This window comes from Oxyura jamaicensis, chromosome 12 (assembly GCF_011077185.1).
Source record: "Oxyura jamaicensis isolate SHBP4307 breed ruddy duck chromosome 12, BPBGC_Ojam_1.0, whole genome shotgun sequence".
In the NCBI taxonomy this organism is placed as follows: Eukaryota; Metazoa; Chordata; class Aves; order Anseriformes; family Anatidae; genus Oxyura; species Oxyura jamaicensis.
In genome coordinates, this window is record NC_048904.1 from 20,727,085 (window position 1) to 20,740,957 (window position 13,873).

Genomic DNA, 13,873 nt, shown 5'->3' on the forward strand with positions numbered 1-13,873 from the left:
TAGACTTAAGGTTTATAATCTGCAAGTATTGGCAATGTTTGCAAAGAAGGGAAGGAAAACATTATGAAAGGAAATAAATACATAAATGTTATGGTGTATGCGTAACAAAAGTACGTTTAAGCTTCAGCATGTCATATAATCAATTGGCCATTTCACATACTGATGTCTTCCTGAGATCACACACTTTAAAGGGGAATATCAATGTGAAATCTAGAAAGAGAACAAAGATCCCAAACGAGGAGTCAGTTCATCGGTTTAATGGCTGTTCCTGCCTTTCTCTGCCATATCTCAGTGTTAAATGCTCTGTGCACGAACATTTAGGATGAGGACATGACAAACTTGCCTGTCTTCAGTGGGTGGTGAAGAAAGCTGTGTATATTTTTATAGCAGCAAAGACAATCTACGTAAATGTTTCAGGTAGAGGCAGTGTAACAGCCTGACACAAGCAGAAAGGCAACGGCCTTTGCTGTTTAAGCTGGAATAAGAGATCAGGTCGTATATCTGCCACTCTGATTCATGGCTCTAAAAGCATCTCTGTAAACTGAGCGGGAGGGGTTTTGCCTAGCGAACGATCAAGACTTTTATTTGTAAAACATTTGCAGATGTTTATTTCCTATAGTCCTAAAAAGGAGAGTTTGTAACCTCCCGAGTGTCACCTGAGGCTGGGCAGAGCTCTGCGAGCAGCAGTTCAGGCTCTGGATCCTCATATCAATCCTCGCTTTATGAATTGTAATAGAGCTGCTGTAAGGGTCGTAATTGGTGAAATTAGTTTGGATGGTTGCATTAATATTCATGCATTCCTGCAACAGCGCCGAGCTAATTAGTATCTTTCCCTTCTCTATTACGGTGGCAAAGTGGGACAGCACAAATCCGAGAGGTTAACTTCTGGGCTGGATGCGGCCAGAAGCTCGGAGTTCTGCAGGGGCACTGGGGGCCAGTGAGGCTGGTGGGGGGAGCCCCTCGAGCTCACAGATGTAAGGGCGATGTGGGGGTTTGCTTCTGGGGAAACAAGGAGTCACGTTGTTCTCTGTAATTATTCCGCAGTAAGCAGGAAGGAGCGGCCGGGAATCTGCAGGGAATACTCCTCCGCATTGGCCTAGATATGGAATAGGTGGTCTGATTTTTCCACCTCTAATTTGCATAGTCCTAGAAGATAGCAATGAAAGATCGGAAAGCTTCCTGTCTGTTTCAGTGAGCTTTGCTTTAATGTTTTTCTTCTCATTGAAAGCTGTTGAAAGAATATTGTCTCCCCACATTGCTAGGGAAGAGTGGCATGTGGTACCGCAAACCTTATAGGTACCTGGGGAAGTCCACATGGTCCGTCTCTGGAGGAGCCCATGGCAGAAGTGTCTCACCTTAGCGCTGAGCAAACTGCCCCAAAGCCCCAGCGCTGCTCCCCGCGGGCAGGGCCCTGTGGAGAATGCCCCAGTCTGTGTCTCCAGCCTGGGGAAACAGAGGGGCAGGGCAAGGAGGCGATCCAGGGGCCGTTTGTCTCTTCTGAGCAGCACTTTGATTTGCCAGGCACCTTCCTTTGGGGTATTAAATTGATTTGCCACTTCCAGGAGATACCTGGAGCAGCCAAAAGCCCCATGGCCGGTACGATGTGCAGACCCTGTCCGGAGTCCGGAGGTGATTTGAAAAAATGCTGTGCCAAGGCTGCGCTGACTGCTTTCCTTCAGTCGGCATCTCTGCCCTAGTTAATTAAAGCTCCCTGTAGGATTGCTCCTAATTAGGTGGTGCTGTTGCCACATCCCCACTTCCCCATCCCACTGGGGCAGGTGCAGTCAGGGCATTCACTGGCACCGGGGTGAGGCTGAGGAAACCGAGTCCCCAGGGACATCAGCGCCCACGGGGACCGGGGACTGGTACAACTGCAGAGACGATTCTTTTACATTCCTTCTTCTTCTATTTTTTTCTTTGACATGAAGCGAAAGCTATGTGCTTCTCTCAACCTGTTTCACAAACAAATGAATAAATAAAATAAAGCCATAAATGAATCAAGCATTTCTCTTGAAAGCTTGAAAGGCAGAAATAAGGAGAAAATTCTATTAGTTCTATTTTTAAAGACTTGAGGGCTGCTTGGATACCATGGTGATGGAAGTGGTGTAAGCACCTAGATAGATACAAATCTCCTGGATGTCTGGAATAATTTAAATGGACCAGGACAGTATGCAAGAGGAAAGTATTTCTGTTTATCTGCTTTCCCTTCAGCTTTCTGTTGTTAAACACGGTGATTTCCAAGCTGTCAGCGTGGATGTTAAAATCTGGCATTTCAGTCGCGAAGAGCTGCAAAACAGTCCTCAGGAAAGCAGAGCCCGTGGAGGCAGCTCCGCGTGGCTGCAGGTGCAGGCAGTGAGCGGCACCCGGCGGGCTGGGGGCTCGGGGGGAGCAAACCGCAAGCCTGGGGGCTTGGGGCATCCGCCAAACCTGGCGGCTGCGGCGTGGTCCTGGCCCTGCCCAGCAGGACGGCCAGGGCACCTAAGTAGGAAATACGGTATTTGAGGAGAGTGGCTGACAGCCATTTAATGCAGCTCCAAAATATCTCGGCAAAGCACGCTGAGTAGCGCAGGGGGAAGTTTTGGGTGGTGGTGGGAGCTCCCCAGCACGGGGAGGAGGTTGGCATCCTCCCAGGCACCGAGCCGTGCTCGGGGGCAGAGCTGCTGCCCCCCTGCTGCCAGCTGTCTGTCCCCAGTTATTAACAATAATGTTTCTGCCATTTAATGCCTGCCAGTGAGCTGTCAACTAGCAGCAATGCATAACTAACTAAGGATACTCCCAGAGCACTGTTACGGGGAGGGGGGATAAAAGAAAAAAAGGGCTTGAGTCACTCAGTTGTGACCGTATAATGACTCTGTATACAAATTAGATGGATTCACATAGTGCTTATCTAAATTAGGTTGCCATTTTACAATGCTAATTTTCCTGTTGGTTGCTTGTGATACCAGAACACAGCACTTCCAAAATTCCCGTGCTTCTCGGCTCTGAAAACGTGGCGTGATGCAGTGCCTCCCCAAACTGCAGGGTTAGCAGAACCTGCTGAGCCTCAGCCTCGAAACGCCGCCTTGATCCTTTTGAACTGCGTGTAAGGTTGATAACTGTGACTGCAGTAATTAGTAGCAAGTCTACAGATCTTGATGAAGTATGCACAAGGGGCTTGTTCCTCTGCACTGTTCTTTTACCCTCCAGAGGAATAAATAACTGGAGGGAAGGGAATTGAAAAAAAGTAATGAAGAAGGAAATAAAAACCCAATGCTTATTTCAAGAGCTGACACCTAGGAATCTGATAGACATTTGCAAGATTTAAGTGTAAAGAGGCTGCATTAAAAAAGCTACTAACAGCCTGATAAGAACACTGCTGTGCCGCGGAGCCGGAGCAGGAGGTGCAACAAAAGAACAGAAGTCATCGGCTGAGGGCTGGGGAAAAACGTCCAGATTTCCACCTGGCGTTCACGTCTGTGTCACACACAAATAAATGGTCACAGGCACAGCTTGCTTGTCTGGGGAGGCTCATGTTGTGAACACTGACAGCAGTCATGTGGATACTTTTTTCACTCCAAATTCCCAACATATTTTCCAACAGAGAGCAAAGGTTCCTTCTCCTTCCCCCTCTCCCCACTCCCTCTCCCTCCTCTCTCGCCTCTCCCCATTTGCAGAACTGGGGCTGGAAGCACCAATCCTTTCTGCACGGAGCTCAACAACTGCGATGGCTTTAGGCTTCTGTAAACATGGGTCATGGAGCTTGTCTAATTTCTGTCAGTGAGGATGATGTGCTGAGCATTGCCCTGCTGGTCAGGGACTAATAGGGAACATCACATCCCATCACTGCCATCAAAACGAGCTCTTCTTCCTCCAGACCTTCCGGCACTGCTTAATTTGCTCTCGTGAGAGCTGATGAAGACCTGTTACATTCAGTTGTTCAAAATAATCTGACACCCGCCATTTTGCATAAACTTTCTTTTTAGAAACATCTATTCACAGAGAAGTAAAAAAAAAAAAAAAAAGTGATTTAGGGTATAAACTGCACATGCATAAACATGAGGTGATCTCCAAAGTCATGATGCTGATTTTAATATGATAAATACAGATGCACGATTATTTGCAGAGCGCCATTCATTGCCGTGTTCATTTTGTGGATCACATCTTCAAGCTGCGCGAAGTGGTAGAGCTCCATTGAGGCTAGTGGCAATTTTCACCAGCTGAGGATGCAGTGCTCTCTGTGAGGTTTTTAGTTTGTAAAAAAATAAATAAAAAATGTGGTAGGTAGCACATCATTCCTTCTTGCCTGCAGTGTTTCCTCTGCTCTGCTTCCACAGGGGCTATGAAGTCTCTTGGTTCTGCGACGCAGTTGTGGTTCCATCCATGATGCGGGGGCACAGCACCGCTGGGCTGGGTCCAGGCGGCTGCCTGCTGCGTGGTTCCATGTGGTTCCTGAAAGTGAGCGGGTTTCTGTGCACAGCACCTGGCAGGATCAAACCCTAAATCGTGATGAGTGTGAGGACTTCCACCGTTAGCACACTGATGCAAGGATCTTGAAATATTCAGTGCTTTCCAGATAGAGTACCTTTTATCTTATGAGGTTTCAGGGTCAGAACGAGCCCTTTTATCTTAATGAAGGTCGCTTGCCCTGTGCATGGATCAGCTAAAAATTGTTATGCAAAACTTCAAGACATAGCTGCCAGCAAAATCCCCACAACTGAAAATGAGCCAAACTTGGAAAGAAAGGTTACAAAGATACAAGACTGCCCAGGAAGCCCATTAGCAGCAGTCTGATCTCCGAGAGCTTAGAGCCAGCTTGCAGGCACACCGATGAACCAGCCAAAAAGCCCGTCCAGAAGCCAGGGCAGTGCCAAGGAGAGCCCAAGCGATCATTTTATTGAAGGAAAACATGCTCCAAATTTTGACATGTGGGTCCTGCAGTTGCCAGTCTGCTTTTCAGAGTACATCTTTCCTGCCAAAGGAAGAGAATTGGGAGAGAAAAAAATATCAAACTTGTTTCAAAAAAAAAACCTATCTTAATATCTGGGTGGAAGTGGCTTTATTTGCACTTGTTTTTCTTCATATTTCACAGTATAAACAAACCCAAGTGCACACAACTATGGCAGCATATCGCAGGGCAAGTCTAGTGTAACGATTCTGCTGTCAGGGGAGAAAACAAAACAGACCCAATTTAGGGTAGCGTGCCCTTTACATGGGCATTTTCTTTGATTAATAATTGCGTGCAATACCCCGGTATATAGGATAGTGACAGCAATTTACACATGGTACTTCAAAAGGACACTTGAGTGGCAATTGTGATTCTTTTTTAATGACTGAAAGGTATGTTAATGAGGGACTGGCATTGATTGACATGTTCAATAAAGGTGTGAGTAAGATAGGTGAGGACTAGAAGAGGTTCTTTTTATTCAGTTAAAATGGCTACTGATGCATTTTACTTAGCTTTAGTTTGATCGTAGGCGTGGATAAGCATTTCCTTAAGGGCCAGACATTTTCTGTACCATTTTCCTGGTCCATGTACCTGCAAACATTTGCCATCTATTTCATTTTGTTGGAATACCTAAATGTGCAGAGGGAGAAATATTTGCTTGGACTAATTACTGCCCCAAGTTTTATATATGACCTTCATTTAGGCAGATGCTTTAAGTAATTGTAAGTTGGTATGTGGCACAAGGAAAATCATATTTAACAAGGCTATTAAAGAGGATGAATGCTAATAAAAATAATCTCATGAGGAACATCGGAGACTTCTGCAGTTCTCCATAATCCTCTAAGTGACTCAGTTTACCAGCGTTCCTTTGACTCAAGGGATTAGTTTCTGTCTGTGATATGTTGCCACAAGAGATGAGGAGGAGAACAGCATCCAGTCCATCACCCAGCACTTCATCACCCACTTGGGTTCAGGGCCACAGGAGCCAGAGCAGACTGCTGAGACGCAGGCCAAAGCATGGGCAAAAGCCTGAAAGAAGCCCTGTGGGGTGTCACCTTGCAGATGAGAATATTTCAAAGCGATTTCCCCTTGGAGATGTGGAAAGAGGTAGAAATGAACAATTTTCCTTGAGAAAAAGAGCAAAATACAGAAATAGAGAAGCAGATAGATTAACAAGAGGACATTGAGTAAGAAAGGGGTTCTCTTGAACTACACAACTAAAACAGCAGTAAAGCTGCTGCCCAGGCCGCCCTGACTGCGGGAGGCCTTTCCTGCGGCAGTAACCCCCAGGCTGCTCCCCGCTGACCCCCGGGAGGCTTTGGCCTCGCTGCCTCGGAGGCCCCAGCGTCTGCCAAAGCGGTGCCGTGAGCCAGCGCTGCCGGGCGCGCAGCCACTCGGCCCTGCCGCCGGCGGCATTGCCAAGGCGTGAGTTCAGCGAGAGGAATGGATAGCACTGATCCTTGCTGCCCCGCCACTCAGGCGGTGTTATGCATCCCTTTTTAAAAGGGCCGTATGATCCAACCTGTGCAGCGTTTTCTGAGCGTTCCTTGTGTTGGCTGCTTTCCTTTCCCTTACTCCGGGCTTGCCGTAATGCAAGCCAAAGAGCTGGTGGCCTCGGTGGGGTGGATTTCATCAGGGTGCCGACAGACAGAGTTCTCTGAGACCTTTACAGAAAAAATATTCAGTGTCTGGTTGCTTCTGCATGTGTCTAATAACACGGCCCTTAGAAAGCAATTTGGATTAATTAGAATGTCCGAGCACTTTTGCGATAAAGACATGCCCAGTAATTATCCAGTGTCCAGAATAATCTGTCGAGCCTGTGAAGTTTAAGTCTGAAAATTATTCTCCCCTAAGTATTTTCTTTTCTAGCTGTATTTCTGTTATTAAATTTGTTTTCCCACAAGTTAGATAAGAAGAAATGTAATTATTTAGCTGGCAAGCTTAATGTTGAGGTGAAGAAAACCAGTGAAGGTAAAAGTGTGATTGCCTTGTGTTTTTCCTGTGATAGTGCATAAATATTTATATACATGTAGAATTGCACGGTGATGATGCACTTTCTAAAAGGCCAGAGATGAAATATAAGGAAATAAAAGGTATAGATATTCACTGAAACTTCATTATGTCCTATAATTCTCATATATAGAGTAGAAGAAATGTCAAATGCAGATTTCTCACATAATTATAATCCGCTCTCACATCTCTTCTTGCTGCATTTCCTCACTCTCCTTTATGCCTTGCGTCTTTGTCCTGAAAGACCTTGTTGGGATTCTTATGCTCAGAGAATACAACAGACTTTTTTACTCACAATAATGTTTATTTTGGAGAAAAATAAACGTGAAATCAGAGGCAGAGAGAGTACAATCACGCAGTCTCACTGGTGAAGTTTATCACCATGCCCAGGGTCTCCCTACAGAAGCCCCTCTTAAACTTCCCAGGGGAATACGAAGTGTTGCCTATGACTGCCATACTTGTGGCCTCGTTGGCAGACGGTGGGGAAGCAGAATGCTTCCTCGTGCTGGTGCGGGTGTCTCTGTGGAAGCAGCCCCTGCCGGAGGGCAGGAGCACAAGGGTCTTGCCCCATGGAGAAGGCTGCGAGCGCCTCTGCTGCGGAGAGCGGGGCATTGAGAGCATGTGGTGGGAGGAAAGGCCGCCGTGCTGCGGGGCCCGGGTCTGACTGCTCCGATGCCTCTTGGCACGGGATGAGACCCAAACTCTTTGTGGGTGTGTTTGAAGATGATAAGCTTAAGGAAAAAGAACCCAGAGAGCAGAATACCCATTAGGAAGCCATGCGGCCTAGCTGTCATGATTTCAGGTGTCAGGAAGCTTAGTGCCAAAGGCTGGGGTGTTCCAGGGCTTGGGATCATCCTGCCTTTCCTTTGGTGGAGATCCAAACGCAGCTGGGAAGGGCAGAAGGCGTCGTGGTGTTGGTGTGCACGCTGCAGCTGCCCCACGCATCGCGAGCACCCCGAGGCTCCCTGGGGCTGCTGCACCCGGGCCTTCCCCTGCTTCCCATCTCCTGGCCCCACCACTCGCACCCAGCTCCAGCTGTTTTATTTGCAGAAATCTAAACCTGTGAAAGCCAAAAGCTAAGAACAAGAGCAAGCTTGCTTGAAACCAGCGTCTTCACGGGTTGTGTTTTGGAGATCTGAAACAGCTGAGAGCTGTACGCGACGAGGCGCAGGGCTGGGTACGGGGCCCATTCCTTTATTCACCCACTCTTTTTCTGATCAGAGTATTTGCTGGCACGAACATGAAATGCAGCAGGGATGTAAGCAGAAGACAGCCTATGGAGCTTTTCCTACCCCAGCACAGCCCAGGTAGCGCAGGCTGCTCGCGGCCTGAGCCGCTTGGTGCAGCGCAGTTCTCTTTGCAGCTTTCACCCACAGGCCGGGCCGTGCACGTGGCTGTACATCTGCGTAAGCAAATTTGGGTTTTGTGTGCTATTTAAGTGGTTAACGCGTTAAAGATGTCTTGTCTCAGACACACTTTAATCACTTTATTTAAATAATAGTAAAAGCATCTTTAATTTTAAATACATGCCCAGTTCCCCTAAGGTAGATTTCTCATTAACATAATAATTCAAGTTTTTATTTGTGAGTTCTCTCTCCTTTGTAAATAAAGATTATATTCCTCAGGCTGTCTTCTCTATATGCACCATGAAGGAAATCGTTCTCATACGGCGTGTAGTTCATAGTTCAAGGTTAGCCCTGGTGGTAGTTTATGTAGCTCATTTGTCTGTAATGAAGGTGATTACATTAAATTTCTCTTGTGATGGGTTAACAGCAAGATTATTCCTCCAGTAGAATTGTCATTGCTGCAGTAGGTGATAACTTTTAATAGAGAGGTACAAATAATTTATCAAGGATTTTGTTACACCGGCAAACTGGAACATCCTAGACTACTGCTGTAGCACTAATGAGCACAAGTGAATAAAAGGCTTGTAAGTGCTCCTCTTAATGGAGACTTTGCTCCAGATACTTGAAATTGAGAATGCACTTTGATACAAATGCATTTGCTAAAACTGTACATAGGAATTTCCTGTTAACCACACTATTTAGAAAGGATGTGCAAGAAGAATACGTCGTTGTGTTGTTCCTCATAGTGCAGAAATACAGAAGGATTTTCCTTTGCTGTTGAGCACAGTTCTTTGCCATATGGACTGGATGCCACCGGAATTCAACTTACCTTATATGTCCTGGAATGCTCTTCTGTGTTTTGTAAAGGAAAGTACGGCAATTTGTGTCACAATGGAGGGAAAAAATAAATTAAAAAAAAAAGAGAACCACCAGGTTAGATTTTATCTTTGGGTTCATTCAGGTCATAACTTGTCTCTAGCAGTTGTGAGCCTCAGGGAAGGAAATGAATACTGTACATGGGATAATCTGCTCTGTGTATTCAATCCTACCCTGAATTCTAACACTGCAAATGAGACATTTGCATAAATCTAATAAAACATTAATTGGTAGCTGTGGCATATCTCCTTACTCCTCTCATCCCCGTGCACACACCATGCGTAGGTACTAACATTCCTGTGCTCGCCAGCCATGTGTCTGAGCACCGTGGGCACAGTCAGAGACGTTTGGGTTTAAAGGGAGTTAATGCAGCTGGATGTCACTGTGAATGCTTTAGGAGCAATGCTGTTCCTATAAGCGCAGGTGGATGTTTTGGTATGGCGGGGAACATAGAGTTGGTTGTATATGAGGACTGGTTATATAGCTCTGGCTTCCTCATTTCAAACTGTAGTTACTTAACCATGGTGTCACCTAGGCAGTGCAGAGAGCCTTGTCCAGCCCAGAAGGACAACGGTGAATAAAGCTGTTAAAGCATCTTGGTTTGAGTGACCAAAACTGAAGTAAGGGATTCAAACAGGACTTTATGCTAATTCTTTTCAAGTGGTGATTTTGATCTTGCTTCAACCTTTTAGTATTTTGCCAATCCAAAACTGCATCGTTCAGCTTAGCCCAGAACATTCAGAAACAGAGCAGCAGTTGGGAGCAGTAGTTTCAGGGGCTGTGTCACTTGAATATGTGACCTGCCGTGGGCTCCTGAAGGACAAACAGGACAAATATGCCCTCTGCTGCTGAGTACCAAGGTTGGGGCCGATGAGTTCCTCTGCCTGCAGGGATGTGTCTCCAGTGCTGCTGGTATGAGCCACTGGTTGCTGATATTTCCCTTATCGGTGGAGTCCAGAGTGCTAGCAGCATTTTTAGTGCCATGCTGGTTAGAGATGCTCAGAACATTATTATATGTTCAAACTGCAAAAAGGAACTTGTCTGTGGTGGTTCCTATTGCTTGTGTGAAGTGGTGCACATCAAGGCTGGGGATAGTCTGGGAATTGCAGCTGGGCCATGGTCTTGCACATCAGGATACCCATGATAATGGCAGCAGTGAATCACCTGAATGCAGTCTGGATGAGAAGCTGGGGACAATTTTATGAGTTTAGACTCTTACTTTTGCAACATCTCATCAGCAAAAGTCATTCACTGCAATTCAGTTCTACTCCTTAGGATATTCAGCTGCTTGCTGGAAGTTTTTTTTACTATGGAACTGCAAATAAACACTTACAGATAAATTTGTAATGACAGATTTTAGATATGTTATCCTTTGAAGATAAGGAGGCCATAGGCTTTATTCGTCTTGACCTCATAGCACCTCTGCTGAGAGGACAGGCTGAGGGAGCTGGGGGTGTGGAGCAGGCTCTGGGGAGACCTCACAGCAGCCCAGCAGTGCCTAAAGGGGCTGCAGGAAGGCTGGGGAGGGACTTTTTGTCAGGGGGTGTGGTGGTAGTGGTGAGGTACTGGGACAGGCTGCCCAGAGGAGCTGTGGGTGCCCCATCCCTGGCAGTGCCCAAGGCCAGGCTGGACGGGGCTGGGGGCAGCCTGGGCTGGTGGGAGGTGTCCGTGCCCACAGCAGGGGTTGGACCTGGGTGGGCTTTGAGGTCCCTTCCACCCCAACCCTTTCCATGACTGTAAGGCATTTTCCTATACTGAAAAGTTAGGGATAAATATTCAAATCACAGCCTTATTTCCCACAACAAATGTGGATGCTTGACTAGGAATGCAATTATGAGATATGCTCAAATACCAGCGCGACAGCTTTCATTTAGCCTAATAACTAAGCTTTGAAGGACGATTGTGTTTCACATTGGATCACATTGCAATCTGTTTCCTCTGTAGTGGGTTTGCTGTGTGTCTGAGTATTACTTTCAGAAAACCGTGTCATGTTATCCAGCATTTCTGTATCTCAGCCTATCTGCTAAGTAAGTCTTTACTGTGTTTATGGGGATACTTTCAAAATCAATGAGATTTATACTTGAAGATTAAAAAAACTTTTAAAATATGCACAGACAATATAAGGTTCAATTATATGTTTGCAATTAATGGAGCAGTGTTTACACATAAATAAAACATAAAAGCTGGTTTGCTGTGTTTGTCTTCTGGTTCTGATTTATTTTCAAAATAATTAGGATTTCTGAGTCTGTATCTGGATGTGTGAGTTCCAGTCACTGCAAGCATATTTGTACTTTTGTACTTACATGTGTATAAATATACTTAGCGTATATCTGTGGCTTTGCTTCTCTATCTGTTCCCAGTGGCTGACTTCTCGTTTTTTGGAAATACAGACCTTAGGGTATGGGAATAGTATATATTTAAAAGGAGAAGAAAAATCTACCCACTGCTGTCGTGTCCGTAACTGAGGGCAGATCACATTCAGACTCTGGTTCTTTGCTCAGCACCTCTTTGAATGGTTGTAATAATTCGCCTGAGAATGTCTTGTTGGATATAAACCCTCATGCTGTGGGAAGTAGGCTTCAAACCCCAAGGAATTACCTTTAAATGTATTCTTGACTGCAGTGTATGTTCAGAACGGGCACTAGGCAGCCATGCCTTCCCTCTTCCTCTCCTGGATTATGCGAGACAGGGAAAACCTTGATGTAAGCCTCTTCAGAATCTGAACCTACCTCAGCTCGTCTCCTCTCCCTGAGACACCTCAGTTTCCTCCCTTTGATATATCATTGCCTGTTTTATCTGCTGGAGATATCGCTTAAGCAGTTCTTATGCTGTGATAGAAGTAAACAACTCAAAAAGTACATTCAGTCTTGGCACAAACTCAAAGAATTGAGAACACTCCTCTTTTAAGCTTTGTTGTTGTTGTTGTTGTTCTCTTTTATGCAGTATCTTTGTAATTATGTTTTAGACGTTGTGATGTGCCATGGGAGGAAAGTGTGACAGAATATCCATATATGTTATTTTGTATTCTGGTTTTGAATCACAACATGAGGTTGAAAAGTCTGTCGCTGCAAAAGCAGCTATGTGCTACCTTATGATTACACAAATGTGGCTATTAGAAAGGTTAGAGGATCCCTGTACTCCCATCACCTTGTGTGAGTTCAGCTAAAAATTGGCTTGAAGTATTAGCTCATAATAGACAAGATCCTTTGATGCTTTGTTAAGATTTCAAATTACCTCTAGCAGAGTGCCATCTATTATTTTAATGCTGCTCTCAAGCTTTCATTCTATCAGAGCTGGAGTTAAAATATGAAGAGCTGTGCATTCTTGCATTGCAATGGGTGGGCAATCACTACTGATATTCTAACTGATGTATCCTAGGAGGAATATTGTAGTTAATATTGCAAAATCAATGACTATGCACTAGTATGTATAAATGTGCTGTGCTGGTCATATCTCATCCACAAGATCTGCAAATCAGTAAAGTTTTATTGCCTTACTAGTTTATGAGCAAGCCAGACAAAATTCTTAACAATTTAAGTATTTCACTTAAATACATGAAGTGCAGAAGTTTTGTAATAGTACATGTTCTTTTGTCTTTACTATCAATTGTATATCTGATACAGGAGATAAATAATTTTGCTTGCCTATGGGAATTGTAAGAGGTTCCCTATGCCATACCGTGTGTGTTGTGTAAGCTGGGGGGAATTTTTGGCTTCCATAGGAAATGTAGAGTCTGGTGTCCGTCCTGCACCCCTGCAGCAGGATGGACGCCAGCCCTTGGTGGCTGAGATCCTGGGGGACCTGCTGCAACTTGCTGCCTTGCGTCTGTGCTCACCCAGCCCGACCCTGCTCTGAAAGAAAAATCTGTATGTACTTAGGGCTAGAAATAACAGCTTTTAAAATATTAATTTTTGAGATGAATATTATTAAATGAAAGTATAGCTAAAACAAGATAAATTAAAATGTAAGAAAAATAAATAAAAATTGAGTTTGCTTCTAAGAAGTGATCGTTGAGAAGCCATCTTCTTCACGATTGCATAAACACAACTTTATGCCCAGAGAGAAATTTCCACATGCAAATTAGGCAACTGAGCATTGAAATATCTTTTTCCATTTCACTGTAAATTCAATTACTGAATTCTTTTTTTTTTTTTTTCTTGGCAATTTTGAAAATGGATATTCAAGGAATGCTTTGGAAAAAAAAAAAGTCCCACAGTGGTCTTGCAAACACAAATAAGACTTGCAAACAAAAGGAATGCTTTTTTTCATGTTGTTGCTGGTGTGCTGTCACAGGACAGCTGATCCCACTGAAATGTTAAGCAATATGACATGTCTTTTGAAGAACACAGGAGCCTATTTTTGTCTCCTAAAGGAACTCGTAAATATGTATGAAGCTTTTGCATCCAAGCTACACGATAGACTGAGACTTTTATTTAGGTAATTCCCTAAAGGGAAGACAGTGAAACAGTTTAATTCCATTTGGGCCTCACCTATTTCTAAACCAATGTGCAATACTGACAGCGCTGCTGAAGGCCTGCTCTGCCTTCCTCAGAGGTATTCTGCTCCTGCAGTAGCAGTGTGGTGGGAACTGTGCTTTTTTGGGATAGCTTGGTTCAAAGGTTTCCCAAAGTTGTTTGTAGGGATCAGAAACTTTCTGAATTGGTTTATAGACCCTGCTCAGTGGGGCTTGATTATAAACAATAGTCTTGCTCCAGGG

General features: G+C 44.8%; 1 protein-coding gene and 1 long non-coding RNA gene across 5 annotated transcripts in view; both read left to right on the forward strand.

Annotated features, from left to right (window-relative positions):
* GRM7 (glutamate metabotropic receptor 7) overlaps positions 1-13,873 on the forward strand; it is a 259,133-nt gene that overhangs the window by 65,480 nt on the left and 179,780 nt on the right. The window lies entirely within an intron of this gene.
* LOC118173495 lies at positions 914-4,234 on the forward strand. The gene is made up of 2 exons (XR_004754236.1): positions 914-1,191; positions 2,946-4,234. It is a non-coding gene; the product is annotated as an uncharacterized LOC118173495 (long non-coding RNA).